Source organism: Cupressus sempervirens, chromosome 3 (assembly GCF_028749045.1).
Source record: "Cupressus sempervirens isolate cs-2001-9-10 chromosome 3, ASM2874904v1, whole genome shotgun sequence".
Lineage (NCBI taxonomy): Eukaryota > Viridiplantae > Streptophyta > Pinopsida > Cupressales > Cupressaceae > Cupressus > Cupressus sempervirens.
Window position 1 is genome coordinate 720,165,937 of NC_143120.1, and position 26,663 is coordinate 720,192,599.

Genomic DNA, 26,663 nt, shown 5'->3' on the forward strand with positions numbered 1-26,663 from the left:
GGTTTGGGTTATGGATAGAGTTTGAGTTAGGGTTAGGGTTAGGATTACAATTAGAGTTAGAGTTAGAGTTAGGGTTAGGGTTAGGGTTAGAGTTAGAGATAGAGTTTGGGTTAGGGTTAGAATTAGATATAGGATTGGGGTTAGGGTTAGAATTAGGGTTAGGGTAAAGATAGAATTAGTGTTATAATTAGGATTAGGGTTAGAATTAGGGTTAGGGTTAGAATTTTAGATAGAGTTAGGATTAAGATAAGAGTTAGAAATAGAATCAGAGCTAGACTTAGGGTAAAAATCAAAGCTAGGATTAGAGTTAGGGTTAGGGTCAGGGTTAGGGTTAGGGTTAGGTTTAGAGTTAGAGTTAGGGTTAGTGTTAGTGTTAGGGTTAGAATTAGAGTTAGAGTTAGAGTTAAAGTTAGAGTTAGGGTTAGGGTTAAGTTTATCATTAGGGTTAGAGTTAGTCTGGGGTGAGGTTAGGTTTAGGGTTAGAGATGGAGTTAGGATTAGGGTTAGGGTAAGGATTAGAGTTAGAGTTAAATTTAGAGTTAGGGTTAGAATTAAGATTAGGATTAGAATTAGGGTTAGGGTTAGAATTAGGGTTAGAGTTAGGGTTTGAGCTAGAGGTAGAGTTAGAGTTAGAATAAGAGCTAGAGTTAGGGTTAGAATTAGAGTTATATTTAGAGTTAGAATTAGAGTTAGGATCAAAGTTAAGGTTAGAATCAAGGTTAGGGTTAGGGTTAGGGTTAAAATTAGGGCTATAGTTAAAGTTTGGGTTAGCATTAAGGGTAAGTTTACAATTAGAGTTATAGTTAGAGCTAGAGTTAGGGTTAGAATTAGGGTAAGGGTTAGGATTAAGGTTACAAATAGATTTAGAGTTAGGGTTAAAGTTAGAGCTAGTGTTAGAGTTAGAGTTAGGGTTATAGTTGGAGTTAGGGTTAGGCTAAGGGTTAAGGTAAGGATTAGAATTAGGGTTAGAGTTGAGGTTATATATATGGTAAAGTTTAGGGGTAGGGGTAGAATTAGAGCTAGAGTTAGGGGGTCAGTGCAAGAAGTTGGGTCTCACTTTTGGCCAAAAACTGGAAGTGTTTTTCCTGTTTTTGAAATATTTTGTCAATTGATGCCAAAATTTGAGCCATTTAGAGATTAAATATAAAAAAACTTCAAAAATAAAAATTTTAGCGCCTGGAATCTTCTTTTTGAATATGTAATTTATTTGTATACCCATATGATAGATTTCTTTTTGGTATGGATCTTTAAAAACCACTTTTTCAAAATGCCTGTTTCAGGACCATACCACGCTCATGTATGAACACCATAATTTGACACAAATGAATGAATTTTTGTGAATCCTTTTAAATGGAGTTACCTAACACACCAAAGATTGATGAGAATATTTTTCTTGAATTTTTTAATGAATAATTTTTTTTAAATTAAATTTTAATTGGTTATAAAAGAAATTTTTAAAACCTCTCATGTACGGACACCATAATTTGATCAAAATTTCACTTTTTTCATTTTTTTTTAAAACTTCAAAAGAATTGAATGTAGATTGATGACATATAAATTAATTTAAGAAAAAATATAAAATAAAAAAGTTATTAAAGTTTTAGTGAACGTTGCTATTTTACATTTAGGTACCACTTTTCATTAAAAAATAATAATAAAATAGTAAATAAAAACATAACTCTATAAAATTTATATTTCTGAAATCAGGACAGTGAGAGCTCTAATGGGTTTTTGTTTCGTAAAAAGATTTGATCGGGAAGACCCTCTAAAAATTATGGCAAGATATGAATTTGTCAGTTCAATGCCTTAGCCAAATCTTAAGAGGCCAAGGTATAGGCTTGGTCTCACCAAGCCTGTCCCAAACCAAAATCCTAGGTAGGGAAAAAAAAATCCCGCCTCATGTTATAAGAAACGGGCACCTGTTATTTGAATTTCAAAAAATAGGTACCTGTTTTGAAAAGCTAAAAGCGACATGTAAAATCCACTGAAAACTTAAAAAATTGAATTTTTAAGAAACAGGTACCCATTTTTTACTTTTAAAAAATGGGTACCCGTTTTTTATTTTTTAAAAACGGGTGCCCGTTTCTTAAAAATTTAAATTTTTCTTTTTTGAGAAATGGGTACCCATTTTTTGAAAATAAAAAATGGGTACCCAATTTTAAAAAATAACGGGTGCCCATTTTTAAATTTAGGGTCGGGCACCCAAACCAAAAATGGGTGCCTGTTTTTTAAAATCGGGTACCTATTTCTAAGAAGTTTCATTTTGCGAATTTGACTTCCACAAAATTGTGACCCAACTTTGTGCATTCACCCTAGGGTTAGAGTTAGGATTAAGGTTAGGATTACAATTAAAGTTATAGTTAGAGATAGAGTTGGGGTTAGAATTAGGGTAAGGGTTAGGATTAAGGCTACAAATAGATTTAGAGTTAGGGTTAGAGTTAGAGTTAGAGCTAGTGTTAGAGTTAGAGTTAGAGTTAGAGTTGGGGTTAGAGTTGGAGTTAGGGTTAGGCTAAGTGTTAGGGTTAGGATTAAAATTAGGGTTAGAGTTACGATTAAAATTAGAGTTAGAGTTAGAGATATAAAGATTGAGTTGGAGTTAGGATTAGAGTTAGATTTAAAGATAGAGTTAGGGTTAGAATTAGGCTTAGGGTTAGAATTAGAGATAGAGTTAGGTTGACAATTAAGTTTAAGGTTAGTGTCGGCATGTTGGAATTATAAGAGGAGTAACTAAGAGGGGAGGGGTGAATCGGTTGCCACTAAAACAATTTCAAATCCCTTAGATGTCAATACAAGCTTCCTTTTAACTCATAGCTTGGTTAGAACTATATATTCGTTGTAACTCAGTTAACAAAGCAATCTTAAGATAATAGTGTATATTAAATGTTGTGGTATCCACAACACACGCCCCATTCCTCACTAGGAATGGGGACCCCCTACTTTCTTCCGACTCCTGGACTCATAGTTCGAGAATTAGAAGGAGGAGAAAGTATGTGTTAAATCATTTTTTGCAAAAAAAAAAAAAAAATCGTGCGCGCGCGCTTTGTGAAAACAAGGAAGGAAGGGGGGTTATAAAACCACTCCTTCCGACTTGTTATTGTCATTCTTCATTTCTCTTTTCTTAGAGCTAAGAGAGAAAGGTGAGAAAACCTCCCCCCCTCTCTCCATTCACAGGCCGCTATGTGCGCTTCTTGGGGCTGTGAGCGCATCGTGCCGCTGTGCACCCTTTTTGGACGAGCGACGCATGCGGCCACTGCGTGCACCTCTTAGGGTTGTGCGCGTGCCACACCATCGTGCGCCCTTTTGGACACGCGGTGCACGCGCCTCTTGGGGTTGTGCGCGCACCGCACCGTCGCCGCCTCTTGGGGCTGCGCGCACGACCGCTGTGCGTGCGGCCTCCGCCACCGCCCTCCTCATTTGTTCAATTTTTTTTTTATATGATCTCTGAAAAACCAAAAAAAAATTTAAAAAAATAAAAAAAATAAAAAATAAAAATAAAAATAAAAATAAAAATAAAAATAATAAAAAATAAGAAAGGAAGTAAAGTGAATAAAAAATATCATTTTTTTTTAATGTTTTATATGTATCCAGTGATTAATCATTTTTCTTTTCTTTGTGATGTACAGGTAATATAATCAAATGACATCCACATCCGGATCAATAGCAAAGCCAGTTGTGTACAAGTTGCAAGGCGTAACCCCTAAGTCACGATTGCACAATGAACACTCTAAGATCAAAGACACAGAACTTGGACACATAGACTTGGGAGAATTTTTGAGGGTTTGTAACAACCCAACTGAAAGATCTTCCTTGAGATCCGCCTTAATCCGGTCTAGATTGGTAAATGCAGCATCACATCCTGGGATCATTCAGTCAGCTGAATTGATTTTGACCTTATCTCGACATTTTGTTCCTGAGGAAAGGGTGGTAAAGAGCGTTACTGGGGAGGTGGTCTTAGATCTACACCTGATAATATCGAGAGAGTTTTTCACTTACCTAGAGCTGATCAGTTTATCAGACTTTCATATGAAGCAGCTGAGAGGTGGCATAAGGATCATCACTAGGAGGCCATGGACATCATATATTCCTCGTACTTCATTGAGAATCCATCTCGAGGAAAGACAATCAGCGAAGTAGATATGGCACGAGGATACATGAAGGATGACATTGGATATTTAATCATTCTTTTGAGCAGAGTTATGGGATTGCCTGCAGTAGGTCATCTCGCCCCATTAATGGTTAACTTCATTGAAACTATCAGACACGCAAAAATGCCATTGGATTGGGCCACCATACTTAGCGAAAATGTGTATGATCAATTGCGAATAGTAAAGGACAAGAAGAAGTTTTATATGACTTCTTATGTGGTATATCTACTTGCAGCAAGAGCCACTGACTATCTCAGATTATACAAAAAGGGCAGTATGCAGGACCCTAACGCATGGCCGTATATAGTTTATCCTCAGCTAGTTAAGAAGAAGCTCTCACCACAAAGCAAAGAGTACAAGATTGTGAATGATGCCTTTATCTTTGCCATCATTCGATTCATTGAAGGCGATTATGGAAAGAGATTGTCTGATGAGGCCAAGGCACAGATCACAGCTCTCGGTGCATATTTTATCTAGTTTCGAACATTCACATACATTCGGGTTGGTGGTGCATCTATTCATCCAAAGAAGCTCCCAAGGTACCCAAGTGACAAATTGGTTGTAATGGAAATTTCTCGACAGATTGAGTCAGCATATGAGAGGATCAAGAAACAACGAAGACCTTGTTGGGATTGGCCATTTGTAATAGGAGCATACCAGGTAAAGAGAAAGTAGGATATCTCGACTTTCGAGTGGGAATGGGAGAACTATCCCCTCGAAGAATATATCTCTCCTCGGCCATTCTTTGACAATGTTGGTAAAGTGGAAAATCTGGCAGGAAAAGATTTCTACCACGAGGACACCATTGAAGATCATTGGATGAATGCCACAAATGACTATGATGTTCGTATTAGGGACTATTGTAGAATGACTTTATATTTAGCAGAGAAGGCTCTCCATTTGACCATCCTGGATGAGATAAGGCTACAACATTCACAAGAGCTACTAGATCCCTTATTCAATATAGATAAGGTTGGCGAGAGGCCCATTCTGAATGCAGAAGTTGATAGGGAGGAAGGGGATGATATTAGTCATTGAGCAAGACATGTCATCAGAATGACAAAGAGTTGGATCAAGAAACCCTTTCCACTTGATCTGATTCCGAACACAGTGATATTCCATGTACGTGCTCACCCAGAAAGGGTAAAGGGGAGGAAGGTCATTGTTCCTATCTTTGCGCTCCAGTCTCCTATCAGGCTAGAAATAGTCTACCAGCTTGATCATCCAGTGGGATATTACCATCCTTTAGCCAAGAAGAAAGAAAACAGGAAGAGAGCCTCTCCTCAGAGGATCCAGATAGAACATGTTGAAGAACAGGCCCCTGTGCAGCAACATGAATCTACTTCCCAAGACCCCTGAGACCCTGCAATTCCTCATATCCAGATTGATTTTCCATTACCTCCTATTTTGTCAAGCCAACAAGAAGAAGGAGAGATTCCTGAGACATCCATTCATCCGATGCATGAAGAACCCGCTTCTCCTATGGTTCCACAGAAGCAAAGGAGGGTTAAGGTTAGAATGAACAAGAGGCAGAGAGTTCGTAAGAGATTAGTGCCTAATCCATCTGTTCCTGAAACCATTCCCGAGGATGAATCAAATGAGGATGAAACAGAGTCAAATGGGGAGGAAGAACAAGTGCCTTTACAAGGGAGAACTCAGTTTGCCAAAGCCACAGAATTGGAAAGAAAGAAGAATGTCACAAATACCCCACCACCCACCCAAGCTAAAACAATAGAGCTCTCTTCTTCAGAAGATGAAGTACAATGATGGGTGAATGAGCAAAGAGAGCTAGGTGATGATATTCTCTCCATTCCAAATTTTGATTTCATGCCAGTGGGTACAGAATTGGTTGGAGATAAGATTAGAGATACTCCTACAAGTGAATCTCAACAACAAGATTGGATGCAGATACCACCTGAGACACAAGGTCCTCATCCAACGTCCCCATCTTCACCTCAAGCTATGATGGTAGATAAGGTTGTAGTGACACCTCCACCTCTGAGTTTAGAGGAACATGTTCAAAAAAGATCATCATTACAAGGAAAACTAGAACCAAGGACTACTAATGAGCCACCAAAAGAGGCACAGGTAATGGAATGTATACAACAGCCTTCCCAGGAAGTTGAGAATCAAACTACGGGATCTACAGAAACTAAGACCATAGAAGAAGAACCCTCACAATAGGAAAATCCAAGTGAAAATAGAGGGAAGGAAGTAGCTGAACACATCCCTTCATCATATAGAGCTAAGGTTGAAGAAAGACATATGTCGAGATGGTTCCGAAAGGAAATAATGAGGAGTGCTAAGCATCAATTCGTTGCTTCAGAGGATGATATTTGTGACATTGTAGAGATTTTGAACAAGCCTAACTCTCCATTATAGGATGCAACACCATTTGCATTCATTACCACTACTCGGAATCAGGACTTATTTGCACAAGTGGCTCATCCCCCGAAAGGTACAGATGAAGAAGCTGTCAGCCTTCAGGACTATGAAGTAAAGGATATCATGTTAGGGAAACCTACATGGGATACTTCTCAACAAATGATGACTATGGGAGTCAAAGAGGTTCTTAACCATATGGAACGTGATGAGATTGAAATCAGAGCACTTCGAAGGCAAGTTGAGATCTTGAAAGGATATCTAGCTGAAGTTATTGGTCCTCTTGATTTTGAACGCCCCGAGGAGACTTTGACTACCATTCTTAAAGAAGGGGAAGGTGTACGGTTCAATCCATTCCTGAGAGCTTGTCAGGATTGGCGAGACAACCTTGAGGATAGGGGTATCACTATAATTATAGGAAGTCTGAAATTATTGCATGCTACACAAGACAATGTTGATAAGATCATGGCAATTTTGAGGCAAGATTTTAGCATTATGGATGAGGTATAGGTTTGGAGCGAGGATTTGCAAATTCTACAGGCCATAAAAGGACAAAGGTACCACATTCTGATTGATGTATATATTGGCGAAGAGCTAGATGTGATAGATGATTAGATAGAAAAGATTGCAAAGGGAAATAAAGTGATGGAAACATTGCATGATGAGATACATAGGCTCAAGGACCAAGCTCGAGAGCAAATTTTGGAAGCATAAAAGTTATATAGTGATGCATGCTTGGATATTTTTCAAGATGAAGAATGAGAGAAGCTTTTACCAGTTGAGGTAGTTGTAGAAAACTTCAAAAAGACTTTAGAGGAAGCATCTAGTGATGAAGACATCAGACAAGCCTTCAGGACAAAAGAAGCATTGTTAGAGTTGGATACCAAACTTGGGGATTTTGCAGAAACTCGAATTGAGGTGGACAACTACAGACAGAAGGTTAAAGATAAGTATGAGGCTTTGGATCTTCTCGATGCTGTTAAGATTACTGAGATTATAGAGAAATTCAAGGGGAAGTATCAAAATATATCTTTATGATGAAGATGAACAAAACCCAAATGCCAGAATTTCAATTTTGACAGTTAGAAAATTTTTGAGATTTTTGACTCAGTCGAGGTCCACAGCTCCTCATTTTCATGTAGCTCCACAATTCAGAGGTGCACCGATAGTTGACTGCCAGTTTCAAAAATAGCACTTTCCATGCATTAGAAACACATTTTGATGTCAAGTTAACTCCGACACACATCAAGTGAAGGGCCAGCTTCTATTTTTGGTGTCTCCATGCACTTCTACTTCGACTGATGGCTTCCTCCTACTTTCTCTCTCATGCTTTCATTATTTTTGACATGTAAAGGGCTCATGCATCCAATTAATGAATAAAATATCGATGGAGTCCCTCTAAGCACTAGTTAGATTACCAGTTTGTATATATTTAGTTTGTTTTAATGTTTTAAAAGCATTTTTATTGCATCAAGATATCTCTCACTCTCAACACAAATTGAGGAGATGATTTCTTATAAATACCCCATTGTAAAATGTATAAAGGGCCACTATTATTATTCAATAAAATTATGCTTCTAGTGCTAGCATTCAGAGTGTAGTTATTCTTGCCTGAATGTGTCATTGTTTTGTGGATTTATTCATGAGATTTTGATTGAGCCAAAGGTTTATTGCATTGTTTCTGGTTGTGCGATCTTTTAGTTCTAGTGTTTGCTACAGATATATGAATTCTATTGACGTAACGAGCTTGAGAAGAAATCACCCAATTTTGTCTATATAGCTTTTTGTCTCACATGAGCGCACTTTCCGTGGCCTTGCGATTTGATGAAGAGTGAAACATCATTCAATTTGTTAAAGATTCTCACCGACGATTGCATCAGTGGATTCTAGGAAGTGCTGCTCCTGTTTTCATTGGTTTCCTATCGATTTCTTCAAAGGTTTAACTCACAGAATGTTGTGTTCTTTAGTTTATGTCCATTTAGGAATTTCACTTTCAAGTTATTTGATTTCATGTTATTTTCTTTCAATTTTGTTATTTTCTTTGCTAACCCCCTTGTTAGAATAGGACCTCATAGTAGTTGCATTGTTAGAGTTGCATTCATTGAAAAATAGAAAATACAAAAAATATTGTTCTTTTGGTGTGATATTTTGAGACAGCGAACAGATTTTACTTGATTCCAAGATAAAAGAGTTTTTGGAACCAGCAAAGGCCTCCTCATGAACATTCACATTTATCTTCTACTGAGCAGAATTTGGTACGTTGCAAGATAAACACTGAACCTTGGAGCAGATCCTTTAAAAGATTTGCTTTTCAAGAGAGGAATTACACTATGGATTCCTGCCATTGACCTCATTCAAAATGAACGCCCAACATTAACCTTTAGTAACTTAGTTGCAGAAAGCTAAAGAAATAAGAAAATAACATTAACACATGAGACATTAGGATTTAACGTGGAAACCTAATTTGGGAAAACCACCAATGCAACTATTTACAACTTTTCACTCTTCTAAAGTGAGCCTTGTTAGGAGCCAACCCTATTAAAGGTTGCAAAACACACCGTTAGGTGTGACCCTATTAACGGATTTGTATCACCTTGTTAGGAGTGACCTTATTAAAGGTCTCAAGACACTTTAATCTAGAAATGTCACTTGGTTATAGGATTTATAAAATGACTACAAAGTCAACTCTATTAAGATATTTCTTCACTACTACAATTGTTAGAGAGTAACAATGATTGACTTGATTGATGAAGAAACTAAATTGTAGATTCAGATCACTATTTTAACTTATCCTTTGGATCCTCACTGATTAGAATATTCTTTGCAACTCCTTGGATACTCTTCTATAAATCAAATATCCTTCTTTATTCACATCTTATCTTCTTCTACATTTTTTTCTTCTTTCAATCCACATCTTGACCTTTCATATATATGAAACCCAATGTAAAGTTGGCTTGATTACCCTTTCAAATAAACAAATAAAATCCACTAAGTCGGCTTGCATAAACCAACTAATAAATAAAACTAATCCATTGTAGGTCAACTAAAATTGAAAATTGGGTCACTTGGTTACCACTGAGTTCCTTGGTAATTGACTTGACTTAGTTTACATTGAACTCCAATGGTAACCAACCTAACTTAGTTTATATAGGAATCCATAAAATTTTCTTCTTCTAAACTTATGCTCAACTGATACTGGAGTTTTTGGAACTCGGTTCCAAGTGGCAACTATCGGTTAGAGTATAAAATTTGTGTAACATCAATGAAAATATACAATTGAATAATTGTTATCAACAATCTCCCTCTTTGGAATTGATGGAAACACAACATGCCATTCATAAAATAAAACTTAGAGCAATCAAAATGATTTATAATATTTTATAATATCCTTAGTTTCATTTGATTCTTCATCCATCCACAAGAACTCCCTCTAAGATTCTCCCTCCACCATCTTATCTTCAAACTCCATCAAATCAGCTTCTCCCTCTGATCTTCTCTGATTTATAAGATTTTATAATATCCTTAGTTTCATTCTGATTCTCCATCCATCCATTAGAACTCCATCTGAGATTCTCCATCTGTCATCTTATTTTAGACTCCATCAGATCAAGTTCTCCCTCTTGCAAATTATTGCCTCTAATCTTCTCTTATTACATCAATAACTCCCTTAAAGAGTATATGACATGATTCTCTTCCTCTTTGACATCAAATGTCAATGACTTGACATAATGATTTTACAATGTACCTGATGTTTAGAGAGTAGGTACTTGATTCAATCAATCAGAAATAGAACCTTTAAAATAAATCATCAAGGATATAATTCATATGCAATGAGCTCTAACTTCTTTCCATCAACTTGATAGATCTTCAAAGTAGTTTGGTTGATGCATTAGTAATTTGTACTCTAGTGAGCATTAGATAGGGGAATGACCCCTAGCTTTCCTCTTAGATACAAAATTGCATCCTTAGGTAATGGTTTGGTAAATATGTCAGCAACCTGCTCCTTTGTGTTAACACAATCTATCTAACCTCTTTATCTTGAACTTATTCTCTCAGAAAATGATACTTGATTGCAATGTGTTTTGTCTTGGTGTTCATCACTAGATTTTTAGATATATTCATTGCACTTGTGTTATCACAATAGATAACCACTGGACCCTTGATTTCTTTCTTCATTCATGATAACAATTTCTTGATCCACATTATGTTGGAGCAATTAACTGCTGTAGCAACATATTCTACTTTTGTTGTAGACTGAGAGATGCAATTCTATTTTTTTCTTGTCCAAGATACTAACCTCTTTCCAAGAAAGAATGCTCCTCCATTGATGTTCTTCCTTTCATCAATGTTTCTAGCCCAATCAACATCAATAAAGGATTTCAACTCCTACTTTCCTCCTTTCTTGTACCATAGACCATAGTATTGAGTGCCTTTTAGATATCTCATAATTTTTTTGATTTCCATCATATGATTTTCTCTAGGATTTGCAAAGAATCTTGTGACTATACCAACTACTAATGCAATATCAAGTTTCGTATGAACAACTTATTAAAGTTTCCCAATCATAGATCTATAGGTAGTCTAATTTATTTCTTTTGAATCATCATTCTCATATATCTTATGTCCAGACATGGGTATTCCAACTAGTTTGGAATCTTCCGTTCCAAATGTCTTCAATATATCCTTGACATATTTTGATTGAGTACTATAAATTTCATGCTTTATTTGATGAACTTGTAAACCAACAAAGAATTTTATTTCTCCAAAAAATGATGTTTCAAATTCTTTCCTCAAAGAATGACTTGGATAAATCATCATGACTTGTAATTAGGATATCATCCACAAATACTTATGTTAACAAAATCTTGTTTTGTGGTTCTTCTTTAATATGCAGACTATTGTTATGATTGGTTCTTTGAAAACTAGTCTTTACCAGATATCCATGAAGACTCTCATACCATGCTCTAGGAGTTTTCTTCATACCATATAAAACTTTGTGTAACTTACAGACCATGTCTCTTTTATTTGGATCAATGAAACCTTCAGGCTAATCAATGTAGTCTTCCTCTTCCAAAATTCCATTCAAGAAAGCTAATTTTACATCCATTTGATACACTTTGAATTCTTTAAATGTAGCATATGTAAGATTTGTTCTGACTCCTTTAAGTCTAGCAATAGGAGCAAATGTTTCTCCATAGTCTATGCCTTCTTCTTGATTGTATCCTTTGCACACTAGCCTTGCTTTATTCCTTGATACTTCGCCATTTTCATTCAATTTATTTCTGAATACCCACTTTGTATCAATTACATTTTTTTTCTTAGGTCTAGGAACAAGAGTCCAAGTATTTTTCCTTTCAATTTTTTTAATTTCTTGATTCATTGCCTCAATCCAACTTTTATTAATTAATACATCTTTAACAATTCTATGTTTAAATTCAATAAGAAAACATGTACCTTTTAGTTTGCTTCTTATGATTGTGCCTCCTATCTAATCTCTAAGTATTTTCTTAGGTGGATGATGCCTTCTAACATATCTAGCAAGTATAAGTATCTTACTTCTAGATTCTGGTGTAGATTCACTTGGCTCACCATGCTCAAAGGTTCTACGAATTTCCAAATTTTGCTATGTTTCTATTGTCCAAGACCTGGTTCCTACATACTGTGACTTAGGTTCCTCTATCTAGGACTTGATTTAAACTATCTCTAGCTTGAGTTGTACTAGTTGCAACTCAATTGACACTGGATGTAACTCGGTTGATGCTCTAGACTCAAGTGACTTCAGTAGGGTAATCTATTGAACATTGGGTAAAGTATTAGGCTCAAAGTAAATAAAGTTTCTATAATCTTCAGGCTCCTTACTACTTTTTTCTTCATTCTTTTTCTGTAATCTCATCAATTTTTACATGTACACTTTCTATAACCTTGTGAGTAGAAAGATTCAGACATTTATATGCTTTGCTCTTGTTGGAGTATCCTAGGGAGATGCCTTCATCACTTTTAACATCAAAATTTCCTTTCCTTATCTCTTTCATGATATAAAATTTTCTTCAAAATACTTTGAAATAAAAAAACATTAGGTTTATAGTCGTACTATAATTCATAGGGTGTTTGATATGTACCTTTCTTTAGTTGAACTCTGTTCAAGGTATGAATTGTTGTTATGATTGCTTCCTTCTAGTATTGGTTGCAATATTTTTCTCTATCATCAGTGTTCTTGCACAAGCCATGATGGATCTATTTCTTCTTTCTACTATGTCATTCTATTGAGGTGTACTAGGTGTCTAGATACCTATCTTTTGATTCCTTTTTTATTGTAGAATTCATGGAATTTATTAGAGATGAATTATCCCCCTCTATCTGATCTTAGGCATTTTAACTTCTTACCTATTTCTTTCTCAACTCTAGCTAGATACCAATTGAATTTTTGAAAAGCTTCAAATTTATCCTTAAAGTTCATTACTGTCATCATCCTAGAATAATTATCAACAAATAAAATGAAAAATTTGTCTATAGTGTAGCTCTCTATACCTATTGGTCCACAAAGATCTATATGAACTAGTTCCAAGACTTCTTCAATATTGAAATTCTTACTTTTGAAGATAGTTTTACCCCTCTTTCCAATTTGACATTGTTTTCATATGACCATTTCAAGTTTCTTCAAATTTGGAATACCTCTTACTCTTTTGTTCATTCTTATAATAACCAGAATATCAAAGTTTACATGACACATCCTTTTATGCCATAACCAACTTTCCTCTACATGTGCCAAGAAGCATGAAATTTCACTGAGATCTAGATAGAGTATATTACCTTTTCTTTGATTTCCAATTCCAACTAGGTTTCCTTTATCATCTAGAAGCCCAGCCTTCCCATTCATGAATTCTACCTTGAATTGAATTTTGTTCAACTATGCCACACTTAGAAGATTATGTCTCATTCCTTCAACCTAGTAGGCATTATCACATTTGATTCCATGAATCGATGCAATGCAACCTTTCCCCTTCACATGACATGGTTCATTATTTCCAAATTTAACACTTCCACCATCATAGTGCTCCAAGTGTTCAAACTTAGTTTTATCACTAGTTACGTGATGAGAACACCCACTATATATTATCCATGTGTCATTCTTACTAATATGAGAAATAAGTGCCATCTTTTCATTATCCTCATCATCTAATTCATCTTTAATAGCAATATATACCATTTCATCTTCACCATCACTATCAAAATCTTTAGAAATATAAAAAGATTTATTACCTTTGTCTTTGTAGTCTTTGTAGCTCTTGAAATCTTTCTTGCCTTTGAACTTGCTAGATTTTATATTATCTTTGCTTTCCTTGTTTGGACACCTTGCAACAATGTGACCAACTTCTTCAAAAGAAAAAAAATCAATGAAATTTTTCCTTTATATTTACCTTCGCCTTCTGGTAATCTTCTTGCAAGTAGGGCTTCAATGGCTTCAAGGTCATCACCTAATTCTTCTTCTTCTTCACTATCAGATTTTTTACCTTTTGAGTTTCCCCCCTTTCTACCAAGGGTTAGTTTGTCTTTGAATGCTAATTTTATGTTGCGAGATCCAAGAAGATAGTTATCAAAGTTATCCAACTCAAAAGTTGTTAAACTTCCCACTATTGCATCCAAAGTTATACTTTGGGGATCACATATCATATCTTGAATTTCTTAAACTCTAATTGCATAAATAGGAAGAAGAGTTCTTAATACCTTTTGACTACTGCTGTATCTTCAATTTTTCCTCGTGAAGCTCTAATTGCACTCACAATTGTTTTGATTCTCTCACTGTATTTTGCAATGTTTTCATCTTCCCTCATCTTTATGTGATCAAACTGAACTCTTAAAATTTTCTCTTTGGATCTTCTTATGTTGTCATCTCCTCTATAGATGTTTTTCATCTTGTTCCACATTTCATGAGCAGTAGGACAATCTTTGACTTCATCAAATTCAACATAATTGAGAGTAGAAGAAATGTCAATCATCAGTGTTGTGATTCTTTTTATCTACCATCTAATCCACACTCAAAGGATCAAGAGGTGACATAGATTGGTTCTCTAGGAATTCTAAGCCTATATCTCCAATGGCTCTCAAATGCAACTTCATGAGTTCCTTCAATGCTTTGAAGTTATCTCTGTTCCACTTAGGAATCTCTCTTTTGTAAGACATCTTGATCTTTAGCTCAGGTCCTTGAAACATTTCCTATAAGCACTAAGAGCTCTAATACCAATTATTGAAAATATAAGAGGAGTAACTGAGCAGGGACGAGTGAATCAATTACCACTAAAATAATTCCAAATCCTTTAGATGTTAATACAAATTCCTTTTAACTCATAGCTCAGTTAGAACTAGATATTCATTGTAACTTGATTAACAAAGCAATCTTAAGATAATGATGTGTATTAACCTTTAGTAACTTAGTTATAGAAAGATAAAGCAATAAGAAAATAAAATGAACAAACGAGACACCAAGATTTAACATGGAAACCTAATTTGGGAAAACCACCAATGCAACTAGTTACAACTTTTCACTCTTCTAAAGTGAACCTTGTTAGGAGCCAAACTTGTTAAAGGTTACAAAACACATTGTTAGGTGTGACCCTATTAAAGGATTTGTATCACCCTATTAGGAGAGGCCTTGTTAGAGGTCTTAAGAAACTTCAATCTAGAAATGTCATCTACTTAAAGGATTTACAAAATGACTATTAAGTCAACTTTGTTAAGGGATTTCTTGACTGCTATAATTGTTAGAGAGAAACAATGATTGACCTAGTTGATGAAGCAACTGAATTAAAAATTTAGATCACCATTTTGACTTATTCTCTGGATCCTCCCTTATCAGAATATTCTTTGCAGCTCCTTGGATGCTCTTCTTTAAATTAGATATCCTTTTCTATTCACATCTTATCTTCTTCTCTACATTTTTCTTCTTTCAATCCACATCTTGACCTTTCATATATATGAAACCCAATGTCAAGTCAACTTGGATACCCTTTCAATAAATAAATAACATCCACTAAGTCAGCTTGCACAAACCAACTAATAAATAAAACTAATATATTATAGGTCAGCTATAACTAAAAATCAGGTCACTCAGTTACCATTGAGTTCCTTGGTAACTGACTTGACTCAATTTACAATGAACTCCTTTGGTAATCGACTTGACTAAGTATACACAAGAATCCTTAAACTACTCTTCTTCTAAACTTATGCTTGGCTAATACTGGAGTCTTTTGAACTTGGTTCCAACTGGCAGACCTCGGTTAGAGTATAACATTTGTGTAACATCATTGACTATATACAATTGAATAATTGTTATCACATAGCATTAGGTTTAGAATTAGTGTTAGGGTTAGGGTTATAATTTGACTTAGAGTTAGGGTTTAATTTCAAGTTAGAGTTAGAGTTAGAGTTAGAGCTAGAGTTAGGGTTAGGTTTAGGGTTATATTTAGAGTGAGTTATAGTTAAGGTTAGGGTTAGAGTTAGAGTTAGAGTTAGGGTTAGAGTTAGGGTTAGAGTTAGGTTAGGGGTAAGGTTAGGATTAGGGTTAAGGTTAGAAATAGAGTTAGAGTGAGAATTGGGGTTAGGATTAGAGTCAAAGTTAAGGGTTTGTGTTATTATTGTGGTTAAGGTTATTATTGACACAAAAGTCTGCACCCTTTCTTGAGGTATGACACTCAAGCAACCTTTTGTAACATGGAAATAACCTCCAAGTATGGTACTTGTGCTCTAAGGTTGAACCTCGAGAGAAGGTCAGCTTCCTTACTATCAGGATGCACCTACACTACCACTTTGAGGGAAAAGGGAGAAGGAGAACATGAAAGAAATTACAAAAATGAAAGGTGGGTGATGCACTAGATAAAATGTGGTTACTACCTCTTCCTATGAATACACTACACATCAATAGAACCCTCAAAACATACACAACTCATATACATGTTTGAACAAATGAGATGCTACAAGGAATGTGAATTCACTTACATAACATCCATAAGAAAGTAGATTCAACATACAAGCTTGAGAAAATAAGAAAAATACAATATTTAGCATAAGTCAAGCAACATGCATGATACAAAATGGGAGAATAGGCAAAAAGAAGAGAATTATATTACTGTAAGGCATAAAAGAAAAGAGGAGAACCCTTAAAAAATATTTACAACTTTGTTTTAAAGAATTCAAGCATAACTCTAATTTAACATTGAGTTCAAAACCCAACCAGGTGGAGTTGAGTTGCACACAAGAGCAATAATTGAGAATAAAAAAGAAATATGATCATGGAGTGTAATCTGATGTTGGAAGTGATAGGATGAGACTAAAATAAGTGCACCCAATCGCAAGAGATCAAATCACTAAAAATTGATCATTATATGCATTAAAGAGGCATGTAGTGTATTGGTGTCATGCCAATCGAGGTCCAAGAAGTAGTTGGGCATTGAAGAACTAGCCCTGATGGCATGAAATAGTCAATAAATATGAGGAGGGATAACAATATGTGTTATCTGCCTACAACATGCAGGGTTGACCATATGGAATACATATAATTTTCCAGAATTTGAATGTTGATAGTTGATGAAGGTCTCCTCTTTAAAAAAGATGATCCAAATGCTGTGGGAACTCCCTAGTGAAATATTAAAATGTAGCCATCGATGTAGATATGCTTTATTTCTAGTAGATAGGTAAGATGCAACAAAGAGGCCCCAAGATGCATTGGATCCAATGACTATCATGTTATTCTAGGCTTTGGAGACTTGCAGAGGCTCTGCTATGTGAAGAAATGTTAGAATGATGACACCTGGTAGCATCTCGCACCTTTTCATTTAAAAGAATGGATGATAATAATTTAATCTTTCATTGACTCTCCATCATTAATCTACACATCTGCATTGGGAAGACTTAAGTCAAAGATGGGACCCTCCACCACATGGCACAATTTTGGACCTCAAAACATTGCAGAGACTCCATGACATGAAAAAATAATGGAATGAAGACACATGGCAACATCTTATGCAATTTTGAGCTTTTAAGTCTCATGGAGGCATGCGATAGGAGGAAGCAATGGAATGGTGACATGTGGTAGCATCATGTCGAATAATACATCAAGCCAACAACTCGTGCAAAAAGCATAGACATGACAAAGATAATGCGTGAAGTGGGACTCTTCGCCATGTAGCAAAATTTTGAACTTCGAAGCCCCGAGGAAGCACTATAGTTTGAAGTAACGTCAGAATGGTGATGCATAGAAACATCTCATGCTTTGAGGGAGATGGGTAGATGGCTCATGAAAATATGAGATTCATTGGATCTCATATCAGTTAGCCCAACCAAGAGCCAACTAAGCCAACTTGGTCAAAAGAAAAAACTCCAACTTGGTAAAAGAACAAACTGAGTCAAGTTGGTCAAAGAAGGGACTGAGCTAATAGGAAAGGTTAGCCGCTCAGTGATAGGCTGAATGGGGGATAAAAATAGCCAACATTTGTTTTTGTGGTTACTACTACTATCAGAGTTGACTTTAGTGAGATTATTACACTTTAAGTTATTGTTATGGTAATTGTTAGGTTAATTGTTTATGTGGGTTAGTTCTATTAAAATTCTCATGATTAGTGCTATTGTGACACATATTATTATATTTTTTAATAATATACTCATTCTCTCATCCCTTCCCACTCTCTCTAGAGATTTCCTTTAATCATTGCTCTCTCTCTCCATCTCTACTCTCTAGATACACCCCCTAATCTCTCTTCCTCTCCCTCCTTAATCTCTAGATACAATCCCATCTCTCCCTCTCTCTCTCTCTCTCTCTCTCTTTCTACTCTCTAAATGCACTCACTAATCGCTCCCCCTCTTAGCTCTCTAAATAAACCTTCTAATATATATATATATATATATATAGTCTCTAGATAATTCCCCTAATCCCTCTCTCTCCAATCTCTAGACACACCCCCTTGTCTTTATCTCTCTCCTTGCTCTTTAGATACACCCCTTAATCTCTCTTACCCTCCCCACTCTCTAGATAAACCCCCTAATCTCTCTCTCTCTCTCTCTCTCTCTCTCTATATATATATATATATATACATATATATATATATATATATATATATATATATATATATATATATATATATATTCTTTCCTATTAAAAATATAATATTAATTCTATTTAGTAGTAGATACAAGGTTAAGGTTAGGTATATAATTTACTAAATGTATAGTACAATCACATATAGAGTTAGGATCCAAGGTTTACAACTTCATTTATATGACACTTAGTGTTATAGTTAGGGCTAGTAAGTGGTTAAACGTTATGCTAAAACAAGGGACCAGTTAAGGGAAGTATTAGATTTAGGTATAATGTTGGAGTATTTAGAGTAGAACTATGATCAAAATTGGGATATAGGTTTAAAAAATGACTCTAACTATGTGGAATTCTTTTAATTGTATCGTGTTCATGAAAGGGGAATTATATGTCCAAACACAAGTATTTAGATGATGTGAAAAATGTAAAAAAAAAGATAAGAATCAATTTTATGGAAAACATTTCTCCATGATGATGTGAGAAAATTATATATTGTTGAATTTTTAATAATGATAATGCAAGTTCTATTGCAATGATTAAGAATTGTAAATATGTCTATCATGAAAGACATCTATGTAGACTTATGATTTTCATTCTTAATTGGCATATTTTGTAGCCATATCCATTGAAAACGTCTTTTATTAAAAAAGAAAATTATTTTTTCTTGTTCTCTTCTTCATGAAAGTTACATAGAACAATGGGGAAACACAACTCCCAATACAAGTAATTAGAAGAAGTAAATGCTTGAAACCGAAGACAAGAGTGAACTATCCACATAAAATTTATCTATAATGGTGTAAATACATGTCACATTCTTCATGGTTACGATTATATTGCGATCTTTATTTGAACAATGATTGTGAAAGACTTCCTTTGTCATTGAGGGAAACTCATCCTCTTTTGTAGATGTATGATGCGTGAATTTTTTGAATCTTTCATTTGCATTATTTCTATTTCCTCAACACGGTCAATTGGCAATATTATGTTCTCCACTACTTTAATTATAGTTGTGTGTGACTCTTTAATTATTTATAGGCATTTGTCAAACTCAGTATCAAAAAAAAACATTTGAGGCTACTAAAGTAGTCAGGCTAGTATCAATATGTTTGATTCTTTGTTCAAGGCATCCATAATTGAAATATTAACCTACAAACTTATAAACAAACATCAACATATAGAAATATTCAAAATAAAAAAAGTATAAAAAATCAATGTAATCTCTTTCAAACAAACAATGTTCAAAATGAGAAAAATCAAAATCAAAACTATTTTGAATGAAACATTTAGATTGTAATGTTTGAAACATGGTGGCATTGCCTTCCACTTTTATAACATTACAAACATAAACATTATATACATTAAAAAAAAACATTTAAAAAAAATACATACATAATCTAATTAAATAATGACAAAATATAAACTAAAGATATGATTTGTCCATCTTAATAAATCATTAACTTTAATAAAATACAAATCTCATTGATATGGCAACATTGGCATCCACATTAATGATAAAATTTAATTACGAAACATAAAAATATTTTCTCAAACAAGAAAATGTAAAATTGCTATGAAATATACAAATCTAAAACATGCAAACCAAAACTATTTTGAAATATGCAAATCTAAAACTAATATGAAACATGCAAATCTAAAACTAATTTGAAACACATGTATATTAAAAACATGCAAATGAAAAGTATTATCAAATACATAAATCAAATAGATTTTGAATGCAAGTCTAAATCTAAATCAAACATGCAAGGTTAAACTATTACACGCAAATCTAAATAATTTGTAATGCAATTCTAAATCTTAATAAAAATAATTAAAATTGAAATCTAAATCAAAGTAGAATATTATAGCTAATTTTGACACTAAATCTACATCTATGTTTAAATACATAACTAAATCTAAATCTAAATGCAAAATTAAATAAAAAATAAAAAATAAAAAATAGAAATTTAACCCGCAAAAAAATTACTCCAAAACTTCAATCAACTCTTCAGAAACTTCAATCTACTCCTTCAATAATCTCCACTTCTTCCTCCCTCCAAAAACACAAAATAAAAATAAAATGAAGAGCCTTTTTTTATAACTTGTGAGAATCCTTATATAGTCCAATGGATGTCTCTTCACATTCCACAAATTTGTTTCAAATTCCACCACTCCCACAAAAAATAAGCATGAATATGCATGCAAAAGTATATTTAAAAAAAAAGTTCCATATTTACATTTTTAATGAAATTATTGCAATGCTACTTTTTTGGGTTCTATTTTTTTGACCCTATTTTTTTGGCCCTATTCTTGTGGGCCTAATATTTCAGCATCAGTTAGGCTTCCTATTATTTTGGCTAGCTATTATTTTGAGATTTCTTTATTATTTTATTATTTAATATTTTTATATTTAATTTAAAATTGTATAACTATTCAGTTTTCTTTCTTATTGACAAGGAATCTATTTTAAAGTGATTTCTAGATATAAATTTCATTTGTATGTGCCTCTTGATATAATTAGAAAAACAAAATCTATAAAAAATGAATAAATAACCTCCTTGTGTGGCAAAAACTTCAGATATACTTTCAAGGTGGAAGGTGTTTTTGTACAATAATAGAGTGATTTCACTAAATAACCCATAATACGCTTATCAACAACTAAAATGAAAACGTGATCAACACCCTTTGGGACATATCCTTAACGCGCTCATGGTGTGATTCAATATCTTTCAAGAACTTATTCTTGATACTCCACGAATCCTTCCAATTGCATTCATGCATTCTTTCAATATTCTAAATATGGTGGGAGTAGGTAAGAGTTAGCAAAGGATGCAGAATCATGCATTGAGCACCAACTTTATATGCTTGGGATTTGCAATAATATGTTGCGAATTAGTACTATTCACCAGAAATTTGACAATCATAATGTCCCATGTGGAGAAATCTCCTTGAGGTGTTCTTTCCCGCAGTCATCATTCCAGCTTCTAAGTGACGCCCTGGACACTCTATCAAGCAGTCTTGTCTAATATATTATTCCTTGACTGTCATTTTATCAAACAATTCGATCACATTCTCTATGATTCCACATTTTGCATAGATGCAGCTTGCCACTATGCGTTCAACCTAAGAATCACCATGTTCTTGAGCTCACACTAGGCATTCATAAGGATACTAATGAAGATCATTCAATCACACCCGCAAATTGTATTGGATTGATTATTTCTGCGTAATTCTTCTGACACCGTCCTAGTGTATCGATTACCTTCATTGTTGAATGCTTTGATATTGCTACTCTGTGATTATTTTACCATGCCCAACCTGTCATTTCTCAAGGCTCTGGACAACGCATTAGGCTATGTATATGATACCCCATTCTATATGTAGGTTGTCAATTTCCAAGGATGACAAGGATGAGAATCTAAATTTGGATGACTTGTCGGTGAAGATACATTTGAGAGAAAATAGATAGCTCACATGGTTCTATTAGAGGGGCAATGTCATCTTCGAACTTAGCATTTTGTGATTATTGAAAGTAGCACAATCATTCACAACTGCATACTTGATTACATTTCAGAGAATGACATGTACACATAGTTTTTCCTTCAATGTGAGTGCTTCCTTTGCATGTTCATAGGTTAACCAAGATCAGGTTGTGATACTCACATACTCGATGTTTGAAGATGAGCTCAGCAAAGCTTCTAGAGCTGTGGGCCAGGAGGAAGACACAAGCATTTCATTTTGTCAAACATTTCACATTCTCTTCAAACTTAAATCCCAAATTATTTAGTGTATCTATGCGTGAGATGGAGGTGAAGTGTAGATTGCACATGCCCTCCCAAACTCCAAACTTTCCCTCACTGAAGGCTTTGAATCTTTCATCTGGGCATGATTATTGTAACTTGCAGTTTGCGTAATTATTTCATCTCTCTTCTAAGGGATTCGATGATCACATTCCAATTGCGCATTTCATCAAACAAGTTAGATCCAGTCCCATGTGCTTTGTCTACGGTCAAGTTGAGGGTGAAGAACTCAAATCAAATAGTTCTTGTGCCTTATCTGTGCTTGCAACTGTCGCTACTCTCCATGCTTTGTCAAATGACTCGTACGATCACTGAAGACATTCCAACAAACAGTTCACATGCCTTCTCTTTCATGTTAGACAAATGCGCCATTCTGAGCATAGTTGAACCCCATTGGACATAATACCATGAGCTGGTGATGTTTGTCAAAACAAAAATGTGCAGGTTGGGTTGACTCCCTTCAATACATGAGATTCCCATATAAATTCCTCCAAGTCTCAGACTTCCACTTGCGAACACTTTGATTATTTCAACTGTCACGAACAACAGTACGAATCTGTTAGCACAGGGGGTATTGCAAGTGAATAATGTTGTTCCATTAATCAAACATTAGATATGCCATTGAGTTTTCTTTCCTAAGATACTTTGTATTGAGACAACTCGCTCTGTAGCATTCATTACCCAACTTCATATTTCTACTACGCGCGCGCTGGGAATGGAGATAAGGTACGAGCTACTCTGCATTCTCTTTTCAAGATTCTTGACTCCCCAATGATTCCTTTGCACATTTAAAAAATGAATAAATAACATAACTAGAGAATATTACAATTTTTTTTTAAAGAATACAAAATCTAAGGTTAATAGTAAAAAAAATGAGACTAAAAGGTAATTTTCCTCTTATATAGATAGGACTAATAAACATTTCTTTATTATTATCAATCTAGAAGAAACATTCAACATACAACTCACATTGCTCTATTATTATTATCATGATAGTTTATTGCCAATAGGCTTTCACTTGGGAGAAGGACCACCATCAATTTCTCATGTAGCTACTTCCATATGGCTTTCGAAATTTCCTTAGCTTCACCATCAGCAAGGGCATGCTAGCAACCTACCTCTCCAATGACTGATCAACCTAAGCATAGAGTAAGTTGCTTCACAGCTAGGGGGAAGGCCACAAGTTTGAAAATCAACTGTAGAAATTTGTTATAAATTAAGTGTGGGGATGGTAGCTAATTCTTAGTCAAACCCTAGGAGTGGTTTGCCCTTCAGACCTAGGCAATCTTTGCAGGAGAAAATTCTAGGATCTTCTCCCTGTCCATCTCCAACTTGGTTAATATTTCCAAGCTAAGAGTGAACCATGAGTGTTGTGCAGTGAATAATACTAATGGCACACTCCTTCACTAAACTCATCTCTATTCAACATTTTTGTATCTACCGAATTAGGTAATGTTCTGTAATCATACGTAATTTTCAATCATATTTATTTAATATTTATAAAGTTATCGATTTGTTCTAGAATCAACCTTGGTTTTAATACTAAAGGTCAATGATTGAATGGATAGTTAGATGTATCCTCTTTTCTTCTATATTTTGGGTTTTCCTACAACAACACTAAATGCTTGTACCCTACAATCTACTATGGCCATTTTGGGGTCATGGGTGTATGCAATTTCTTCCATCTTTCTTGTGGCAAAGCTTTCTTGTGCTGCTATGGAAGATAAAGGGCTGGAAGAGGTGAGTTTTACTAGCTTAGCAATGCATACACTGGGAGGCAATGTGGAAATTCTTGTTGTGGTGGTTTATGCTATTTTGAACTATGTTCTTTTGGTTTCTTGTATTATTGACCTAGGTTCTATTGTTCAGACATAAATGCCCTTTTTGTTCTCTTTCAGGGCTTGTGCTAGTTTTCCTGTCATAGTTGGTGGAATTGTAGCATTAACATCTTATAATTTAATTAATCGATTGAACAAAGTTTTGTGTGCTTTTATGGTGGCATCTATTTCTGCACTTGTGGAGTGGCGATATTTGTAAAGAGGCACTGTATATGGGATTCTTTGAACCATGTAATATGGGCTCCAGGTGTGCTTTTTCCTAGTATCCCAATAATTGTGCTCACACTAGGGTTTCATGTGATAACTCCTTTCATATGTATGAAAGTAGGAAGAAATCCTTTGGATGTCCTTAAGGCTATTAGCTATGGAAGGGTTACGCCCCTTGCAATGGTTTTATTATGGAATGCAATTATTTTAGGCCTTGCTCAATCAAGCATCTATTCCAAGAAATTGGATCCAATAAAACTTTTTTTGTCTCTCAATTCTACTTCTGGACCTATAGTGCAAGAATTTTCCCTTTCCATCCTCATAACAACACTAAATTTTTATGCCCTCAGTTTTCCTAAACAACTGCATGATACTCTATGCTTGATAAAGATGGTTTCCCAAAAACATTCTAAAACCTATATGGGAAACTTTCCTAACATAATGGAAGCTCAAAACAAGAAAGATAAATTGCAAAGTAATAGAAAAAGGTACATAAAAAGATTGTTCAAACAATGAAAGTGGTAGAGAGACTAGCTTGGATGGTCATGAACATGGTAGAGTGGACTTTTGTGGACAACAAGAAATGGCTTTCCAAGAATTTTCTAGTGGCAAGTATGGAATGAAAACATTTGCAACAAAGGAGATGAATTGGGTCCAATATGATGAAAATATATTAAATAGAGGTACCTATAAAGAAGATAACAATATTATTTTTTGAAAATCCTCTAGTGAGAGTCTTAGAAAAAGGTTGACATTATCTGACGTAAAAAGGGGCACCGCTGAAAGTAATGAGACTTTGTCTCTTGAACTAGCACACTTGTCAACTCTCAATCATTCAAAATCAAAAGAAGCCTTGATGGTTTACATTGTTTTAGGTCCTCTTGTTCTCATTTCAACATTTTTCACTCAAAGCTTTTGTAGCAGCCTTCAATTTTGCAAGGGTCTATGCCAACTATTTCTTGTTTGGTGTCTTGCCTCCATTGATGTCATGGATCTATCGGTACAATAATGTTAAAATGTATATCTTGAAGCACTTTGTGCATATATTGACATAGCTTGGAAAAAATTCTTGAATGGATGACGCAAGTGTTATCACCTTCCTATTGAATTAATTGCTAGCTATTTTATGAGTCATATCAACTTCTATGTCACTTTCAATTAGTTTTTTGAACTACAAATTCAAGACTATGTTTCTTATGCTTCATTAATTATAATGTGTTGTAGAGAGAGATGAATAAAAGGTAGTCTAAATATATCATCTAAAACTGCAAGAATTCTATTCATGGTCTTTTAGATTACATGGGACAATTTGATAATGAATCATCATAACTTTTTTAATTTTATAATTGTGGTTGTCATATCATTATTTAGTTTTTCTTTGTTCTAACCTGAGGTACATAAGAATAAATTAATAAGCCTTATTATTAGTATCTAGTAGTGTAAGCTTACAACTATATCTATCTCTAAAGTTAAGGCACAAGATCCTTGTTTTATAAGGCATCCAATTTTTAGCCTTTGCCATATATTGTTTTGTGTTCTTCTTATGTTTGAAATTTTACTCGTGCAATGAGTTTTATGATTGTGTTTGAAAGCCACAATAATAAAAAAAAGAGAAAATTAAATTGTTTAGTTGTAACAAGAAAATGCTAATCATTTTCTTTGCCTTTTAAAAAAGAAGCCACTATTAGTGGTCATTTATGGGTCTTGAAAAAAAAAAGTGTCCATAACAAATCAAACAGTTCATCTAGTGCCATTCAAATGTATGCTAAAGGAAAATTGAAAACCATTCAACATTCTCTTTCTTGTTCAAAAAGAGGAGGATCTCAATATTTGGGTGTCATTGCAATCAATCATCCTTAATTAAATAGGATGAATGATGAAGTTGCAAGTGGCTCAAAAAGACCTAACCATAATAGTTTAGGATCAGAGTTTAGATTTATGATACTACAGAGAAAAACTTTCATAATATCAAAAAATGTTGTTCAAGTCAAGGAGAACCATCGTGCACACTACTGAAGCCATTCCCATGAATCTCTTTCCTAGACGCTAAGAGAAACGACCCCAACTTATTGATAAAATGAGTTTGTTTTGATTAAGCATGCTAAATTGGACCTTAAGAAATATCCATAATTCATTTATTTTAAAGATTGAATATGGTTAGGCAATTGTTTAAATATGTAATGCTCGGCTAAGGGATCCAAAAGAACTA